Below are 16956 nucleotides of genomic sequence, written 5' to 3'. Positions count from 1 at the left end.
GTGAGTGTCTTTTACAATGAAAGATTTTAGGATTGCTCTTTTCTGTGTTTGGTCGGCCAATATGAAGTGATGCAATGCAGACAGGTTCTGTGACCGCAGTTCACATTGAGGGGCTACAGGGCTATCTGATTGTTCTCCATAGCAAGTCACTGACTTTTTACAGCACAAAGTGGACTTGCAGGAAAGAATGATGACTAAGGAGTCCAAACTTCCTCACCAAAAACACCTGACAGGAAGGTTCCACCGAGACTTGAACTCGGATTACTGGATTCAAAGTCCAGAGTGCTGACCATTACACCATGGAACCCACGGACGGAGATAAGAATGGCCCAACTCACCTGGTCTGCTTGAGGGGGCGAGATCTCCAAGTCGAATGAGACTGTTTTAGTGCTGACAGAAAAAGCGCTACTTATTTAACTGTGTCCCCGGGCATAAAGAAATTGAGGAAAAGAGGATTAAAACCCCTGCCCCGTGTGAGGGTCGGACTCACGGCCTTCAGATTATGAGACTGACGCGCTGCCTACTGCGCCAACGAGGCACAAAGGCTTCTATGTGTACACAATTCCAGTGTATGAGTTCAAGTTGTTTCTATTACCACAAAGTAAAGAGCAGCACAGGGTGTGGCGATTTAAAAAGGGATATCTAGAAGGGCTTCTTCAAGGACTTGACACAGCGCCCCTCTACCTTGACAAGTAAACCGTCTATCGATCTTTCAGGGACTATTACATCTTCCATCAATGTCTAAATGTTTCAATTGATGACGTTTTGGCTTGTTTTCTGTTCTCTTTTATCGTGAGTGTCTTTTACAATGAAAGATTTTAGGATTGCCCTTTTCTGTGTTTGGTCGGCCAAAATGCCTGAATGAAGTGATGCAATGCAGACAGGTTCTGTGACCGCAGTTCACATTGAGGGGCTACAGGGCTATCTGATTGTTCTCCATGGCAAGTCACTGACTTTTTACAGCACAAAGTGGACTTGCAGGAAAGAATGATGACTAAGGAGTCCAAACTTCCTCACCAAAAACACCTGACAGGAAGGTTCCACCGAGACTTGAACTCGGATTACTGGATTCAAAGTCCAGAGTGCTGACCATTACACCATGGAACCCACGGACGGAGATAAGAATGGCCCAACTCACCTGGTCTGCTTGAGGGGGCGAGATCTCCAAGTCGAATGAGACTGTTTTAGTGCTGACAAAAAAAGCGCTACTTATTTAACTGTGTCTCCGGGCATAAACAAATTGCGGAAAAGAGGATTAAAACCCCTGCCCCGTGTGAGGGTCGGACTCACGGCCTTCAGATTATGAGACTGACGCTCTGCCGACTGCGCCAACGAGGCACAAAGGCTTCTATGTTTACACAATGCCAGTGTATGAGTTCAAGTTGTTTCAATTACCACAAAGTATAGAGCAGCACAGGGTGTGGCGATTTAAAAAGGGATATCTAGAAGGGCTTCTTCAAGGACTTGACACAGCGCCCCTCTACCTTGACAAGTAAACCGTCTATCGATCTTTCAGGGACTATTACATCTTCCATCAATGTCTAAATGTTTCAATTGATGACGTTTTGGCTTGTTTTCTGTTCTCTTTTATCGTGAGTGTCTTTTACAATGAAAGATTTTAGGATTGCCCTTTTCTGTGTTTGGTCGGCCAAAATGCCTGAATGAAGTGATGCAATGCAGACAGGTTCTGTGACCGCAGTTCACATTGAGGGGCTACAGGGCTATCTGATTGTTCTCCATGGCAAGTCACTGACTTTTTACAGCACAAAGTGGACTTGCAGGAAAGAATGATGACTAAGGAGTCCAAACTTCCTCACCAAAAACACCTGACAGGAATGTTCCACCGAGACTTGAACTCAGATTACTGGATTCAAAGTCCAGAGTGCTGACCATTGCAACATGGAACCCACGGACGGAGATAAGAATGGCCCAACTCACCTGGTCTGCTTGAGGGGGCGAGATCTCCAAGTCGAATGAGACTGTTTTAGTGCTGACAGAAAAAGCGCTACTTATTTAACTGTGTCCCCGGGCATAAAGAAATTGAGGAAAAGAGGATTAAAACCCCTGCCCCGTGTGAGGGTCGGACTCACGGCCTTCAGATTATGAGACTGACGCGCTGCCTACTGCGCCAACGAGGCACAAAGGCTTCTATGTGTACACAATTCCAGTGTATGAGTTCAAGTTGTTTCCATTACCACAAAGTAATGAGCAGCACAGGGTGTGGCGATTTAAAAAGGGATATCTAGAAGGGCTTCTTCAAGGACTTGACACAGCGCCCCTCTACCTTGACAAGTAAACCGTCTATCGATCTTTCAGGGACTATTACATCTTCCATCAATGTCTAAATGTTTCAATTGATGACGTTTTGGCTTGTTTTCTGTTCTCTTTTATCGTGAGTGTCTTTTACAATGAAAGATTTTAGGATTGCCCTTTTCTGTGTTTGGTCGGCCAAAATGCCTGAATGAAGTGATGCAATGCAGACAGGTTCTGTGACCGCAGTTCACATTGAGGGGCTACAGGGCTATCTGATTGTTCTCCATGGCAAGTCACTGACTTTTTACAGCACAAAGTGGACTTGCAGGAAAGAATGATGACTAAGGAGTCCAAACTTCCTCACCAAAAACACCTGACAGCAAGGTTCCACCGAGACTTGAACTCGGATTACTGGATTCAAAGTCCAGAGTGCTGACCATTACACCATGGAACCCACGGACGGAGATAAGAATGGCCCAACTCACCTGGTCTGCTTGAGGGGGCGAGATCTCCAAGTCAAATGAGACTGTTTTAGTGCTGACAGAAAAAGCGCTACTTATTTAACTGTGTCTCCGGGCATAAAGAAATTGAGGAAAAGAGGATTAAAACCCCTGCCCCGTGTGAGGGTCGGACTCACGGCCTTCAGATTATGAGACTGACGCGCTGCCTACTGCGCCAACGAGGCACAAATGTGTACACAATTTGTACAAATATGAGTTCAAGTTGTTTCCATTACCACAAAGTAATGAGCAGCACAGGGTGTGGCGATTTAAAAAGGGATATCTAGAAGGGCTTCTTCAAGGACTTGACACAGCGCCCCTCTACCTTGACAAGTAAACCGTCTATTGATCTTTCAGGGACTATTACATCTTCCATCAATGTCTAAATGTTTCAATTGATGACGTTTTGGCTTGTTTTCTGTTCTCTTTTATCGTGAGTGTCTTTTACAATGAAAGATTTTAGGATTGCCCTTTTCTGTGTTTGGTCGGCCAAAATGCCTGAATGAAGTGATGCAATGCAGACAGGTTCTGTGACCGCAGTTCACATTGAGGGGCTACAGGGCTATCTGATTGTTCTCCATGGCAAGTCACTGACTTTTTACAGCACAAAGTGGACTTGCAGGAAAGAATGATGACTAAGGAGTCCAAACTTCCTCACCAAAAACACCTGACAGGAAGGTTCCACCGAGACTTGAACTCGGATTACTAGATTCAAAGTCCAGAGTGCTGACCATTACACCATGGAACCCACGGACGGAGATAAGAATGGCCCAACTCACCTGGTCTGCTTGAGGGGGCGAGATCTCCAAGTCGAATGAGACTGTTTTAGTGCTGACAGAAAAAGCGCTACTTATTTAACTGTGTCCCCGGGCATAAAGAAATTGAGGAAAAGAGGATTAAAACCCCTTCCCCGTGTGAGGGTCTGACTCACGGCCTTCAGATTATGAGCCTGACGCGCTGCCTACTGCGCCAACGAGGCACAAAGGCTTCTATGTGTACACAATTCCAGTGTATGAGTTCAAGTTGTTTCCATTACCACAAAGTAATGAGCAGCACAGGGTGTGGCGATTTAAAAAGGGATATCTAGAAGGGCTTCTTCAAGGACTTGACACAGCGCCCCTCTACCTTGACAAGTAAACCGTCTATCGATCTTTTAGGGACTATTACATCTTCCATCAATGTCTAAATGTTTCAATTGATGACTTTTTGGCTTGTTTTCTGTTCTCTTTTATCGTGAGTGTCTTTTACAATGAAAGATTTTAGGATTGCCCTTTTCTGTGTTTGGTCGGCCAAAATGCCTGAATGAAGTGATGCAATGCAGACAGGTTCTGTGACCGCAGTTCACATTGAGGGGCTACAGGGCTATCTGATTGTTCTCCATGGCAAGTCACTGACTTTTTACAGCACAAAGTGGACTTGCAGGAAAGAATGATGACTAAGGAGTCCAAACTTCCTCACCAAAAACACCTGACAGGAAGGTTCCACCGAGACTTGAACTCGGATTACTGGATTCAAAGTCCAGAGTGCTGACCATTACACCATGGAACCCACGGACGGAGATAAGAATGGCCCAACTCACCTGGTCTGCTTGAGGGGGCGAGATCTCCAAGTCGAATGAGACTGTTTTAGTGCTGACAAAAAAAGCGCTACTTATTTAACTGTGTCTCCGGGCATGAACAAATTGAGGAAAAGAGGATTAAAACCCCTGCCCCGTGTGAGGGTCGGACTCACGGCCTTCAGATTATGAGACTGACGCGCTGCCGACTGCGCCAACGAGGCACAAAGGCTTCTATGTGTACACAATTCCAGTGTATGAGTTCAAGTTGTTTCAATTACCACAAAGTATAGAGCAGCACAGGGTGTGGCGATTTAAAAAGGGATATCTAGAAGGGCTTCTTCAAGGACTTGACACAGCGCCCCTCTACCTTGACAAGTAAACCATCTATCGATCTTTCGGGGACTATTACATTTTCCATCAATGTCTAAATGTTTCAATTGATGACGTTTTGGCTTGTTTTCTGTTCTCTTTTATCGTGAGTGTCTTTTACAATGAAAGATTTTAGGATTGCTCTTTTCTGTGTTTGGTCGGCCAAGATGAAGTGATGCAATGCAGACAGGTTCTGTGACCGCAGTTCACATTGAGGGGCTACAGGGCTATCTGATTGTTCTCCATGGCAAGTCACTGACTTTTTACAGCACAAAGTGGACTTGCAGGAAAGAATGATGACTAAGGAGTCCAAACTTCCTCACCAAAAACACCTGACAGGAAGGTTCCACCGAGACTTGAACTCGGATTACTAGATTCAAAGTCCAGAGTGCTGACCATTACACCATGGAACCCACGGACGGAGATAAGAATGGCCCAACTCACCTGGTCTGCTTGAGGGGGCGAGATCTCCAAGTCAAATGAGACTGTTTTAGTGCTGACAGAAAAAGCGCTACTTATTTAACTGTGTCCCCGGGCATAAAGAAATTGAGGAAAAGAGGATTAAAACCCCTTCCCCGTGTGAGGGTCTGACTCACGGCCTTCAGATTATGAGACTGACGCGCTGCCTACTGCGCCAACGAGGCACAAAGGCTTCTATGTTTACACAATTCCAGTGTATGAGTTCAAGTTGTTTCCATTACCACAAAGTAATGAGCAGCACAGGGTGTGGCGATTTAAAAAGGGATATCTAGAAGGGCTTCTTCAAGGACTTGACACAGCGCCCCTCTACCTTGACAAGTAAACCGTCTATCGATCTTTTAGGGACTATTACATCTTCCATCAATGTCTAAATGTTTCAATTGATGACATTTTGGCTTGTTTTCTGTTCTCTTTTATCGTGAGTGTCTTTTACAATGAAAGATTTTAGGATTGCCCTTTTCTGTGTTTGGTCGGCCAAAATGCCTGAATGAAGTGATGCAATGCAGACAGGTTCTGTGACCGCAGTTCACATTGATGGGCTACAGGTCTATCTGATTGTTCTCCATGGCAAGTCACTGACTTTTTACAGCACAAAGTGGACTTGCAGGAAAGAATGATGACTAAGGAGTCCAAACTTCCTCACCAAAAACACCTGACAGGAAGGTTCCACCGAGACTTGAACTCGGATTACTGGATTCAAAGTCCAGAGTGCTGACCATTACACCATGGAACCCACGGACGGAGATAAGAATGGCCCAACTCACCTGGTCTGCTTGAGGGGGCGAGATCTCCAAGTCGAATGAGACTGTTTTAGTGCTGACAGAAAAAGCGCTACTTATTTAACTGTGTCCCCGGGCATAAAGAAATTGAGGAAAAGAGGATTAAAACCCCTGCCCCGTGTGAGGGTCGGACTCACGGCCTTCAGATTATGAGCCTGACGCGCTGCCTACTGCGCCAACGAGGCACAAAGGCTTCTATGTGTACACAATTCCAGTGTATGAGTTCAAGTTGTTTCCATTACCACAAAGTAATGAGCAGCACAGGGTGTGGCGATTTAAAAAGGGATATCTAGAAGGGCTTCTTCAAGGACTTGACACAGCGCCCCTCTACCTTGACAAGTAAACCGTCTATCGATCTTTCGGGGACTATTACATTTTCCATCAATGTTTAAATGTTTCAATTGATGACGTTTTGGCTTGTTTTCTGTTCTCTTTTATCGTGAGTGTCTTTTACAATGAAAGATTTTAGGATTGCTCTTTTCTGTGTTTGGTCGGCCAAAATGAAGTGATGCAATGCAGACAGGTTCTGTGACCGCAGTTCACATTGAGGGGCTACAGGTCTATCTGATTGTTCTCCATGGCAAGTCACTGACTTTTTACAGCACAAAGTGGACTTGCAGGAAAGAATGATGACTAAGGAGTCCAAACTTCCTCACCAAAAACACCTGACAGGAAGGTTCCACCGAGACTTGAACTCGGATTACTGGATTCAAAGTCCAGAGTGCTGACCATTACACCATGGAACCCACGGACGGAGATAAGAATGGCCCAACTCACCTGGTCTGCTTGAGGGGGCGAGATCTCCAAGTCAAATGAGACTGTTTTAGTGCTGACAGAAAAAGCGCTACTTATTTAACTGTGTCTCCGGGCATAAAGAAATTGAGGAAAAGAGGATTAAAACCCCTGCCCCGTGTGAGGGTCTGACTCACGGCCTTCAGATTATGAGACTGACGCGCTGCCTACTGCGCCAACGAGGCACAAAGGCTTCTATGTGTACACAATTCCAGTGTATGAGTTCAAGTTGTTTCCATTACCACAAAGTAATGAGCAGCACAGGGTGTGGCGATTTAAAAAGGGATATCTAGAAGGGCTTCTTCAAGGACTTGACACAGCGCCCCTCTACCTTGACAAGTAAACCGTCTATCGATCTTTTAGGGACTATTACATCTTCCATCAATGTCTAAATGTTTCAATTGATGACGTTTTGGCTTGTTTTCTGTTCTCTTTTATCGTGAGTGTCTTTTACAATGAAAGATTTTAGGATTGCTCTTTTCTGTGTTTGGTCGGCCAAAATGCCTGAATGAAGTGATGCAATGCAGACAGGTTCTGTGACCGCAGTTCACATTGAGGGGCTACAGGGCTATCTGATTGTTCTCCATGGCAAGTCACTGACTTTTTACAGCACAAAGTGGACTTGCAGGAAAGAATGATGACTAAGGAGTCCAAACTTCCTCACCAAAAACACCTGACAGGAAGGTTCCACCGAGACTTGAACTCGGATTACTGGATTCAAAGTCCAGAGTGCTGACCATTACACCATGGAACCCACGGACGGAGATAAGAATGGCCCAACTCACCTGGTCTGCTTGAGGGGGCGAGATCTCCAAGTCGAATGAGACTGTTTTAGTGCTGACAGAAAAAGCGCTACTTATTTAACTGTGTCTCCGGGCATAAAGAAATTGAGGAAAAGAGGATTAAAACCCCTGCCCCGTGTGAGGGTCGGACTCACGGCCTTCAGATTATGAGACTGACGCGCTGCCTACTGCGCCAACGAGGCACAAAGGCTTCTATGTGTACACAATTCCAGTGTATGAGTTCAAGTTGTTTCCATTACCACAAAGTAATGAGCAGCACAGGGTGTGGCGATTTAAAAAGGGATATCTAGAAGGGCTTCTTCAAGGACTTGACACAGCGCCCCTCTACCTTGACAAGTAAACCGTCTATCGATCTTTCAGGGACTATTACATCTTCCATCAATGTCTAAATGTTTCAATTGATGACGTTTTGGCTTGTTTTCTGTTCTCTTTTATCGTGAGTGTCTTTTACAATGAAAGATTTTAGGATTGCCCTTTTCTGTGTTTGGTCGGCCAAAATGCCTGAATGAAGTGATGCAATGCAGACAGGTTCTGTGACCGCAGTTCACATTGAGGGGCTACAGGGCTATCTGATTGTTCTCCATGGCAAGTCACTGACTTTTTACAGCACAAAGTGGACTTGCAGGAAAGAATGATGACTAAGGAGTCCAAACTTCCTCACCAAAAACACCTGACAGGAAGGTTCCACCGAGACTTGAACTCGGATTACTGGATTCAAAGTCCAGAGTGCTGACCATTACACCATGGAACCCACGGACGGAGATAAGAATGGCCCAACTCACCTGGTCTGCTTGAGGGGGCGAGATCTCCAAGTCAAATGAGACTGTTTTAGTGCTGACAGAAAAAGCGCTACTTATTTAACTGTGTCTCCGGGCATAAAGAAATTGAGGAAAAGAGGATTAAAACCCCTGCCCCGTGTGAGGGTCGGACTCACAGCCTTCAGATTATGAGACTGACGCGCTGCCTACTGCGCCAACGAGGCACAAAGGCTTCTATGTGTACACAATTCCAGTGTATGAGTTCAAGTTGTTTCCATTACCACAAAGTAATGAGCAGCACAGGGTGTGGCGATTTAAAAAGGGATATCTAGAAGGGCTTCTTCAAGGACTTGACACAGCGCCCCTCTACCTTGACAAGTAAACCGTCTATCGATCTTTTAGGGACTATTACATCTTCCATCAATGTCTAAATGTTTCAATTGATGACGTTTTGGCTTGTTTTCTGTTCTCTTTTATCGTGAGTGTCTTTTACAATGAAAGATTTTAGGATTGCCCTTTTCTGTGTTTGGTCGGCCAAAATGCCTGAATGAAGTGATGCAATGCAGACAGGTTCTGTGACCGCAGTTCACATTGAGGGGCTACAGGGCTATCTGATTGTTCTCCATGGCAAGTCACTGACTTTTTACAGCACAAAGTGGACTTGCAGGAAAGAATGATGACTAAGGAGTCCAAACTTCCTCACCAAAAACACCTGACAGGAAGGTTCCACCGAGACTTGAACTCGGATTACTGGATTCAAAGTCCAGAGTGCTGACCATTACACCATGGAACCCACGGACGGAGATAAGAATGGCCCAACTCACCTGGTCTGCTTGAGGGGGCGAGATCTCCAAGTCGAATGAGACTGTTTTAGTGCTGACAGAAAAAGCGCTACTTATTTAACTGTGTCTCCGGGCATAAACAAATTGCGGAAAAGAGGATTAAAACCCCTGCCCCGTGTGAGGGTCGGACTCACGGCCTTCAGATTATGAGACTGACGCGCTGCCGACTGCGTCAACGAGGCACAAAGGCTTCTATGTGTACACAATGCCAGTGTATGAGTTCAAGTTGTTTCAATTACCACAAAGTATAGAGCAGCACAGGGTGTGGCGATTTAAAAAGGGATATCTAGAAGGGCTTCTTCAAGGACTTGACACAGCGCCCCTCTACCTTGACAAGTAAACCGTCTATCGATCTTTCAGGGACTATTACATCTTCCATCAATGTCTAAATGTTTCAATTGATGACGTTTTGGCTTGTTTTCTGTTCTCTTTTATTGTGAGTGTCTTTTACAATGAAAGATTTTAGGATTGCTCTTTTCTGTGTTTGGTCGGCCAAAATGAAGTGATGCAATGCAGACAGGTTCTGTGACCGCAGTTCACATTGAGGGGCTACAGGGCTATCTGATTGTTCTCCATGGCAAGTCACTGACTTTTTACAGCACAAAGTGGACTTGCAGGAAAGAATGATGACTAAGGAGTCCAAACTTCCTCACCAAAAACACCTGACAGCAAGGTTCCACCGAGACTTGAACTCGGATTACTGGATTCAAAGTCCAGAGTGCTGACCATTACACCATGGAACCCACGGACGGAGATAAGAATGGCCCAACTCACCTGGTCTGCTTGAGGGGGCGAGATCTCCAAGTCGAATGAGACTGTTTTAGTGCTGACAGAAAAAGCGCTACTTATTTAACTGTGTCCCCGGGCATAAAGAAATTGAGGAAAAGAGGATTAAAACCCCTTCCCCGTGTGAGGGTCTGACTCACGGCCTTCAGATTATGAGCCTGACGCGCTGCCTACTGCGCCAACGAGGCACAAAGGCTTCTATGTGTACACAATTCCAGTGTATGAGTTCAAGTTGTTTCCATTACCACAAAGTAATGAGCAGCACAGGGTGTGGCGATTTAAAAAGGGATATCTAGAAGGGCTTCTTCAAGGACTTGACACAGCGCCCCTCTACCTTGACAAGTAAACCGTCTATCGATCTTTCGGGGACTATTACATTTTCCATCAATGTTTAAATGTTTCAATTGATGACGTTTTGGCTTGTTTTCTGTTCTCTTTTATCGTGAGTGTCTTTTACAATGAAAGATTTTAGGATTGCTCTTTTCTGTGTTTGGTCGGCCAAAATGAAGTGATGCAATGCAGACAGGTTCTGTGACCGCAGTTCACATTGAGGGGCTACAGGTCTATCTGATTGTTCTCCATGGCAAGTCACTGACTTTTTACAGCACAAAGTGGACTTGCAGGAAAGAATGATGACTAAGGAGTCCAAACTTCCTCACCAAAAACACCTGACAGGAAGGTTCCACCGAGACTTGAACTCGGATTACTGGATTCAAAGTCCAGAGTGCTGACCATTACACCATGGAACCCACGGACGGAGATAAGAATGGCCCAACTCACCTGGTCTGCTTGAGGGGGCGAGATCTCCAAGTCAAATGAGACTGTTTTAGTGCTGACAGAAAAAGCGCTACTTATTTAACTGTGTCTCCGGGCATAAAGAAATTGAGGAAAAGAGGATTAAAACCCCTGCCCCGTGTGAGGGTCGGACTCACGGCCTTCAGATTATGAGACTGACGCGCTGCCTACTGCGCCAACGAGGCACAAAGGCTTCTATGTGTACACAATTCCAGTGTATGAGTTCAAGTTGTTTCCATTACCACAAAGTAATGAGCAGCACAGGGTGTGGCGATTTAAAAAGGGATATCTAGAAGGGCTTCTTCAAGGACTTGACACAGCGCCCCTCTACCTTGACAAGTAAACCGTCTATCGATCTTTTAGGGACTATTACATCTTCCATCAATGTCTAAATGTTTCAATTGATGACGTTTTGGCTTGTTTTCTGTTCTCTTTTATCGTGAGTGTCTTTTACAATGAAAGATTTTAGGATTGCCCTTTTCTGTGTTTGGTCGGCCAAAATGCCTGAATGAAGTGATGCAATGCAGACAGGTTCTGTGACCGCAGTTCACATTGAGGGGCTACAGGGCTATCTGATTGTTCTCCATGGCAAGTCACTGACTTTTTACAGCACAAAGTGGACTTGCAGGAAAGAATGATGACTAAGGAGTCCAAACTTCCTCACCAAAAACACCTGACAGCAAGGTTCCACCGAGACTTGAACTCGGATTACTGGATTCAAAGTCCAGAGTGCTGACCATTACACCATGGAACCCACGGACGGAGATAAGAATGGCCCAACTCACCTGGTCTGCTTGAGGGGGCGAGATCTCCAAGTCAAATGAGACTGTTTTAGTGCTGACAGAAAAAGCGCTACTTATTTAACTGTGTCTCCGGGCATAAAGAAATTGAGGAAAAGAGGATTAAAACCCCTGCCCCGTGTAAGGGTCGGACTCACGGCCTTCAGATTATGAGACTGACGCGCTGCCTACTGCGCCAACGAGGCACAAAGGCTTCTATGTTTACACAATGCCAGTGTATGAGTTCAAGTTGTTTCAATTACCACAAAGTATAGAGCAGCACAGGGTGTGGCGATTTAAAAAGGGATATCTAGAAGGGCTTCTTCAAGGACTTGACACAGCGCCCCTCTACCTTGACAAGTAAACCGTCTATCGATCTTTCGGGGACTATTACATTTTCCATCAATGTCTAAATGTTTCAATTGATGACGTTTTGGCTTGTTTTCTGTTCTCTTTTATCGTGAGTGTCTTTTACAATGAAAGATTTTAGGATTGCTCTTTTCTGTGTTTGGTCGGCCAAAATGAAGTGATGCAATGCAGACAGGTTCTGTGACCGCAGTTTACATTGAGGGGCTACAGGGCTATCTGATTGTTCTCCATGGCAAGTCACTGACTTTTTACAGCACAAAGCGGACTTGCAGGAAAGAAGGATGACTAAGGAGTCCAAACTTCCTCACCAAAAACACCTGACAGGAAGGTTCCACCGAGACTTGAACTCGGATTACTGGATTCAAAGTCCAGAGTGCTGACCATTACACCATGGAACCCACGGACGGAGATAAGAATGGCCCAACTCACCTGGTCTGCTTGAGGGGGCGAGATCTCCAAGTCAAATGAGACTGTTTTAGTGCTGACAGAAAAAGCGCTACTTATTTAACTGTGTCTCCGGGCATAAAGAAATTGAGGAAAAGAGGATTAAAACCCCTGCCCCGTGTGAGGGTCGGACTCACGGCCTTCAGATTATGAGACTGACGCGCTGCCGACTGCGCCAACGAGGCACAAAGGCTTCTATGTGTACACAATTCCAGTGTATGAGTTCAAGTTGTTTCCATTACCACAAAGTAATGAGCAGCACAGGGTGTGGCGATTTAAAAAGGGATATCTAGAAGGGCTTCTTCAAGGACTTGACACAGCGCCCCTCTACCTTGACAAGTAAACCGTCTATCGATCTTTTAGGGACTATTACATCTTCCATCAATGTCTAAATGTTTCAATTGATGACGTTTTGGCTTGTTTTCTGTTCTCTTTTATCGTGAGTGTCTTTTACAATGAAAGATTTTAGGATTGCCCTTTTCTGTGTTTGGTCGGCCAAAATGCCTGAATGAAGTGATGCAATGCAGACAGGTTCTGTGACCGCAGTTCACATTGATGGGCTACAGGGCTATCTGATTGTTCTCCATGGCAAGTCACTGACTTTTTACAGCACAAAGTGGACTTGCAGGAAAGAATGATGACTAAGGAGTCCAAACTTCCTCACCAAAAACACCTGACAGGAAGGTTCCACCGAGACTTGAACTCGGATTACTGGATTCAAAGTCCAGAGTGCTGACCATTACACCATGGAAGCCATGGACGGAGATAAGAATGGCCCAACTCACCTGGTCTGCTTGAGGGGGCGAGATCTCCAAGTCGAATGAGACTGTTTTAGTGCTGACAAAAAAAGCGCTACTTATTTAACTGTGTCTCCGGGCATAAACAAATTGCGGAAAAGAGGATTAAAACCCCTGCCCCGTGTGAGGGTTGGACTCAGGGCCTTCAGATTATGAGACTGACGCGCTGCCGACTGCGTCAACGAGGCACAAAGGCTTCTATGTTTACACAATTCCAGTGTATGAGTTCAAGTTGTTTCCATTACCACAAAGTAATGAGCAGCACAGGGTGTGGCGATTTAAAAAGGGATATCTAGAAGGGCTTCTTCAAGGACTTGACACAGCGCCCCTCTACCTTGACAAGTAAACCGTCTATCGATCTTTCGGGGACTATTACATTTTCCATCAATGTCTAAATGTTTCAATTGATGACGTTTTGGCTTGTTTTCTGTTCTCTTTTATCGTGAGTGTCTTTTACAATGAAAGATTTTAGGATTGCTCTTTTCTGTGTTTGGTCGGCCAAAATGAAGTGATGCAATGCAGACAGGTTCTGTGACCGCAGTTCACATTGAGGGGCTACAGGTCTATCTGATTGTTCTCCATGGCAAGTCACTGACTTTTTACAGCACAAAGTGGACTTGCAGGAAAGAAGGATGACTAAGGAGTCCAAACTTCCTCACCAAAAACACCTGACAGGAAGGTTCCACCGAGACTTGAACTCGGATTACTGGATTCAAAGTCCAGAGTGCTGACCATTACACCATGGAACCCACGGACGGAGATAAGAATGGCCCAACTCACCTGGTCTGCTTGAGGGGGCGAGATCTCCAAGTCGAATGAGACTGTTTTAGTGCTGACAAAAAAAGCGCTACTTATTTAACTGTGTCTCCGGGCATAAAGAAATTGAGGAAAAGAGGATTAAAACCCCTGCCCCGTGTGAGGGTCGGACTCACGGCCTTCAGATTATGAGACTGACGCGCTGCCTACTGCGCCAACGAGGCACAAAGGCTTCTATGTGTACACAATTCCAGTGTATGAGTTCAAGTTTTTTCCATTACCACAAAGTAATGAGCAGCACAGGGTGTGGCGATTTAAAAAGGGATATCTAGAAGGGCTTCTTCAAGGACTTGACACAGCGCCCCTCTACCTTGACAAGTAAACCGTCTATCGATCTTTCAGGGACTATTACATCTTCCATCAATGTCTAAATGTTTCAATTGATGACGTTTTGGCTTGTTTTCTGTTCTCTTTTATCGTGAGTGTCTTTTACAATGAAAGATTTTAGGATTGCCCTTTTCTGTGTTTGGTCGGCCAAAATGCCTGAATGAAGTGATGCAATGCAGACAGGTTCTGTGACCGCAGTTCACATTGAGGGGCTACAGGTCTATCTGATTGTTCTCCATGGCAAGTCACTGACTTTTTACAGCACAAAGTGGACTTGCAGGAAAGAAGGATGACTAAGGAGTCCAAACTTCCTCACCAAAAACACCTGACAGGAAGGTTCCACCGAGACTTGAACTCGGATTACTGGATTCAAAGTCCAGAGTGCTGACCATTACACCATGGAACCCACGGACGGAGATAAGAATGGCCCAACTCACCTGGTCTGCTTGAGGGGGCGAGATCTCCAAGTCAAATGAGACTGTTTTAGTGCTGACAGAAAAAGCGCTACTTATTTAACTGTGTCTCCGGGCATAAACAAATTGAGGAAAAGAGGATTAAAACCCCTGCCCCGTGTGAGGGTCGGACTCACGGCCTTCAGATTATGAGACTGACGCGCTGCCTACTGCGCCAACGAGGCACAAAGGCTTCTATGTGTACACAATTCCAGTGTATGAGTTCAAGTTGTTTCCATTACCACAAAGTAATGAGCAGCACAGGGTGTGGCGATTTAAAAAGGGATATCTAGAAGGGCTTCTTCAAGGACTTGACACAGCGCCCCTCTACCTTGACAAGTAAACCGTCTATCGATCTTTTAGGGACTATTACATCTTCCATCAATGTCTAAATGTTTCAATTGATGACGTTTTGGCTTGTTTTCTGTTCTCTTTTATCGTGAGTGTCTTTTACAATGAAAGATTTTAGGATTGCTCTTTTCTGTGTTTGGTCGGCCAAAATAAGGTGATGCAATGCAGACAGGTTCTGTGACCGCAGTTCACATTGAGGGGCTACAGGTCTATCTGATTGTTCTCCATGGCAAGTCACTGACTTTTTACAGCACAAAGTGGACTTGCAGGAAAGAAGGATGACTAAGGAGTCCAAACTTCCTCACCAAAAACACCTGACAGGAAGGTTCCACCGAGACTTGAACTCGGATTACTGGATTCAAAGTCCAGAGTGCTGACCATTACACCATGGAACCCACGGATGGAGATAAGAATGGCCCAACTCACCTGGTCTGCTTGAGGGGGCGAGATCTCCAAGTCAAATGAGACTGTTTTAGTGCTGACAGAAAAAGCGCTACTTATTTAACTGTGTCCCCGGGCATAAAGAAATTGAGGAAAAGAGGATTAAAACCCCTGCCCCGTGTGAGGGTCGGACTCACAGCCTTCAGATTATGAGACTGACGCGCTGCCTACTGCGCCAACGAGGCACAAAGGCTTCTATGTGTACACAATTCCAGTGTATGAGTTCAAGTTGTTTCCATTACCACAAAGTAATGAGCAGCACAGGGTGTGGCGATTTAAAAAGGGATATCTAGAAGGGCTTCTTCAAGGACTTGACACAGCGCCCCTCTACCTTGACAAGTAAACCGTCTATCGATCTTTTAGGGACTATTACATCTTCCATCAATGTCTAAATGTTTCAATTGATGACGTTTTGGCTTGTTTTCTGTTCTCTTTTATCGTGAGTGTCTTTTACAATGAAAGATTTTAGGATTGCTCTTTTCTGTGTTTGGTCGGCCAAAATAAGGTGATGCAATGCAGACAGGTTCTGTGACCGCAGTTCACATTGAGGGGCTACAGGTCTATCTGATTGTTCTCCATGGCAAGTCACTGACTTTTTACAGCACAAAGTGGACTTGCAGGAAAGAAGGATGACTAAGGAGTCCAAACTTCCTCACCAAAAACACCTGACAGGAAGGTTCCACCGAGACTTGAACTCGGATTACTGGATTCAAAGTCCAGAGTGCTGACCATTACACCATGGAACCCACGGACGGAGATAAGAATGGCCCAACTCACCTGGTCTGCTTGAGGGGGCGAGATCTCCAAGTCAAATGAGACTGTTTTAGTGCTGACAGAAAAAGCGCTACTTATTTAACTGTGTCCCCGGGCATAAAGAAATTGAGGAAAAGAGGATTAAAACCCCTGCCCCGTGTGAGGGTCGGACTCACGGCCTTCAGATTATGAGACTGACGCGCTGCCTACTGCGCCAACGAGGCACAAAGGCTTCTATGTGTACACAATTCCAGTGTATGAGTTCAAGTTGTTTCTATTACCACAAAGTAAAGAGCAGCACAGGGTGTGGCGATTTAAAAAGGGATATCTAGAAGGGCTTCTTCAAGGACTTGACACAGCGCCCCTCTACCTTGACAAGTAAACCGTCTATCGATCTTTCAGGGACTATTACATCTTCCATCAATGTCTAAATGTTTCAATTGATGACGTTTTGGCTTGTTTTCTGTTCTCTTTTATCGTGAGTGTCTTTTACAATGAAAGATTTTAGGATTGCCCTTTTCTGTGTTTGGTCGGCCAAAATGCCTGAATGAAGTGATGCAATGCAGACAGGTTCTGTGACCGCAGTTCACATTGAGGGGCTACAGGGCTATCTGATTGTTCTCCATGGCAAGTCACTGACTTTTTACAGCACAAAGTGGACTTGCAGGAAAGAATGATGACTAAGGAGTCCAAACTTCCTCACCAAAAACTC

The 16956-nt window shown here is 45.3% G+C and overlaps 33 non-coding genes across 33 annotated transcripts; all 33 read right to left on the bottom strand.

Moving 5' to 3' along the window:
• Nucleotides 1-235: 235 nt before the first annotated feature.
• On the bottom strand, nucleotides 236-307 carry trnaq-uug (transfer RNA glutamine (anticodon UUG)). The gene has a single exon. It is a non-coding gene; the product is annotated as a tRNA-Gln (tRNA).
• Nucleotides 308-465: 158 nt separating this feature from the next.
• Nucleotides 466-538, bottom strand: trnam-cau (transfer RNA methionine (anticodon CAU)). The gene has a single exon. It is a non-coding gene; the product is annotated as a tRNA-Met (tRNA).
• Nucleotides 539-1035: 497 nt separating this feature from the next.
• trnaq-uug (transfer RNA glutamine (anticodon UUG)) lies at nucleotides 1036-1107 on the bottom strand. The gene has a single exon. It is a non-coding gene; the product is annotated as a tRNA-Gln (tRNA).
• Nucleotides 1108-2065: 958 nt separating this feature from the next.
• trnam-cau (transfer RNA methionine (anticodon CAU)) lies at nucleotides 2066-2138 on the bottom strand. The gene has a single exon. It is a non-coding gene; the product is annotated as a tRNA-Met (tRNA).
• A 497-nt stretch (nucleotides 2139-2635) lies between these two features.
• trnaq-uug (transfer RNA glutamine (anticodon UUG)) lies at nucleotides 2636-2707 on the bottom strand. Its single transcript has one exon. It is a non-coding gene; the product is annotated as a tRNA-Gln (tRNA).
• Nucleotides 2708-2865: 158 nt separating this feature from the next.
• Nucleotides 2866-2938, bottom strand: trnam-cau (transfer RNA methionine (anticodon CAU)). Its single transcript has one exon. It is a non-coding gene; the product is annotated as a tRNA-Met (tRNA).
• Nucleotides 2939-3429: 491 nt separating this feature from the next.
• trnaq-uug (transfer RNA glutamine (anticodon UUG)) lies at nucleotides 3430-3501 on the bottom strand. Its single transcript has one exon. It is a non-coding gene; the product is annotated as a tRNA-Gln (tRNA).
• A 728-nt stretch (nucleotides 3502-4229) lies between these two features.
• On the bottom strand, nucleotides 4230-4301 carry trnaq-uug (transfer RNA glutamine (anticodon UUG)). Its single transcript has one exon. It is a non-coding gene; the product is annotated as a tRNA-Gln (tRNA).
• Nucleotides 4302-4459: 158 nt separating this feature from the next.
• On the bottom strand, nucleotides 4460-4532 carry trnam-cau (transfer RNA methionine (anticodon CAU)). The gene has a single exon. It is a non-coding gene; the product is annotated as a tRNA-Met (tRNA).
• Nucleotides 4533-5021: 489 nt separating this feature from the next.
• Nucleotides 5022-5093, bottom strand: trnaq-uug (transfer RNA glutamine (anticodon UUG)). The gene has a single exon. It is a non-coding gene; the product is annotated as a tRNA-Gln (tRNA).
• A 728-nt stretch (nucleotides 5094-5821) lies between these two features.
• Nucleotides 5822-5893, bottom strand: trnaq-uug (transfer RNA glutamine (anticodon UUG)). The gene has a single exon. It is a non-coding gene; the product is annotated as a tRNA-Gln (tRNA).
• Nucleotides 5894-6051: 158 nt separating this feature from the next.
• trnam-cau (transfer RNA methionine (anticodon CAU)) lies at nucleotides 6052-6124 on the bottom strand. The gene has a single exon. It is a non-coding gene; the product is annotated as a tRNA-Met (tRNA).
• Nucleotides 6125-6613: 489 nt separating this feature from the next.
• trnaq-uug (transfer RNA glutamine (anticodon UUG)) lies at nucleotides 6614-6685 on the bottom strand. Its single transcript has one exon. It is a non-coding gene; the product is annotated as a tRNA-Gln (tRNA).
• A 728-nt stretch (nucleotides 6686-7413) lies between these two features.
• On the bottom strand, nucleotides 7414-7485 carry trnaq-uug (transfer RNA glutamine (anticodon UUG)). The gene has a single exon. It is a non-coding gene; the product is annotated as a tRNA-Gln (tRNA).
• Nucleotides 7486-7643: 158 nt separating this feature from the next.
• On the bottom strand, nucleotides 7644-7716 carry trnam-cau (transfer RNA methionine (anticodon CAU)). The gene has a single exon. It is a non-coding gene; the product is annotated as a tRNA-Met (tRNA).
• Nucleotides 7717-8213: 497 nt separating this feature from the next.
• trnaq-uug (transfer RNA glutamine (anticodon UUG)) lies at nucleotides 8214-8285 on the bottom strand. Its single transcript has one exon. It is a non-coding gene; the product is annotated as a tRNA-Gln (tRNA).
• Nucleotides 8286-8443: 158 nt separating this feature from the next.
• Nucleotides 8444-8516, bottom strand: trnam-cau (transfer RNA methionine (anticodon CAU)). Its single transcript has one exon. It is a non-coding gene; the product is annotated as a tRNA-Met (tRNA).
• Nucleotides 8517-9013: 497 nt separating this feature from the next.
• trnaq-uug (transfer RNA glutamine (anticodon UUG)) lies at nucleotides 9014-9085 on the bottom strand. Its single transcript has one exon. It is a non-coding gene; the product is annotated as a tRNA-Gln (tRNA).
• A 720-nt stretch (nucleotides 9086-9805) lies between these two features.
• trnaq-uug (transfer RNA glutamine (anticodon UUG)) lies at nucleotides 9806-9877 on the bottom strand. Its single transcript has one exon. It is a non-coding gene; the product is annotated as a tRNA-Gln (tRNA).
• Nucleotides 9878-10597: 720 nt separating this feature from the next.
• trnaq-uug (transfer RNA glutamine (anticodon UUG)) lies at nucleotides 10598-10669 on the bottom strand. Its single transcript has one exon. It is a non-coding gene; the product is annotated as a tRNA-Gln (tRNA).
• A 158-nt stretch (nucleotides 10670-10827) lies between these two features.
• trnam-cau (transfer RNA methionine (anticodon CAU)) lies at nucleotides 10828-10900 on the bottom strand. Its single transcript has one exon. It is a non-coding gene; the product is annotated as a tRNA-Met (tRNA).
• Nucleotides 10901-11397: 497 nt separating this feature from the next.
• On the bottom strand, nucleotides 11398-11469 carry trnaq-uug (transfer RNA glutamine (anticodon UUG)). The gene has a single exon. It is a non-coding gene; the product is annotated as a tRNA-Gln (tRNA).
• A 720-nt stretch (nucleotides 11470-12189) lies between these two features.
• trnaq-uug (transfer RNA glutamine (anticodon UUG)) lies at nucleotides 12190-12261 on the bottom strand. The gene has a single exon. It is a non-coding gene; the product is annotated as a tRNA-Gln (tRNA).
• A 158-nt stretch (nucleotides 12262-12419) lies between these two features.
• On the bottom strand, nucleotides 12420-12492 carry trnam-cau (transfer RNA methionine (anticodon CAU)). Its single transcript has one exon. It is a non-coding gene; the product is annotated as a tRNA-Met (tRNA).
• Nucleotides 12493-12989: 497 nt separating this feature from the next.
• On the bottom strand, nucleotides 12990-13062 carry trnaq-uug (transfer RNA glutamine (anticodon UUG)). The gene has a single exon. It is a non-coding gene; the product is annotated as a tRNA-Gln (tRNA).
• A 719-nt stretch (nucleotides 13063-13781) lies between these two features.
• Nucleotides 13782-13853, bottom strand: trnaq-uug (transfer RNA glutamine (anticodon UUG)). The gene has a single exon. It is a non-coding gene; the product is annotated as a tRNA-Gln (tRNA).
• A 158-nt stretch (nucleotides 13854-14011) lies between these two features.
• Nucleotides 14012-14084, bottom strand: trnam-cau (transfer RNA methionine (anticodon CAU)). The gene has a single exon. It is a non-coding gene; the product is annotated as a tRNA-Met (tRNA).
• A 497-nt stretch (nucleotides 14085-14581) lies between these two features.
• Nucleotides 14582-14653, bottom strand: trnaq-uug (transfer RNA glutamine (anticodon UUG)). Its single transcript has one exon. It is a non-coding gene; the product is annotated as a tRNA-Gln (tRNA).
• Nucleotides 14654-14811: 158 nt separating this feature from the next.
• On the bottom strand, nucleotides 14812-14884 carry trnam-cau (transfer RNA methionine (anticodon CAU)). Its single transcript has one exon. It is a non-coding gene; the product is annotated as a tRNA-Met (tRNA).
• Nucleotides 14885-15373: 489 nt separating this feature from the next.
• trnaq-uug (transfer RNA glutamine (anticodon UUG)) lies at nucleotides 15374-15445 on the bottom strand. The gene has a single exon. It is a non-coding gene; the product is annotated as a tRNA-Gln (tRNA).
• Nucleotides 15446-15603: 158 nt separating this feature from the next.
• On the bottom strand, nucleotides 15604-15676 carry trnam-cau (transfer RNA methionine (anticodon CAU)). Its single transcript has one exon. It is a non-coding gene; the product is annotated as a tRNA-Met (tRNA).
• A 489-nt stretch (nucleotides 15677-16165) lies between these two features.
• Nucleotides 16166-16237, bottom strand: trnaq-uug (transfer RNA glutamine (anticodon UUG)). Its single transcript has one exon. It is a non-coding gene; the product is annotated as a tRNA-Gln (tRNA).
• A 158-nt stretch (nucleotides 16238-16395) lies between these two features.
• Nucleotides 16396-16468, bottom strand: trnam-cau (transfer RNA methionine (anticodon CAU)). The gene has a single exon. It is a non-coding gene; the product is annotated as a tRNA-Met (tRNA).
• Nucleotides 16469-16956: the final 488 nt, after the last annotated feature.

The sequence above is a fragment of the Gasterosteus aculeatus genome, chromosome 20 (assembly GCF_964276395.1).
Source record: "Gasterosteus aculeatus chromosome 20, fGasAcu3.hap1.1, whole genome shotgun sequence".
In the NCBI taxonomy this organism is placed as follows: Eukaryota; Metazoa; Chordata; class Actinopteri; order Perciformes; family Gasterosteidae; genus Gasterosteus; species Gasterosteus aculeatus.
Note: the sequence above shows the minus strand (reverse complement) of the source record. Positions and strands in the feature narration are given on the sequence as shown.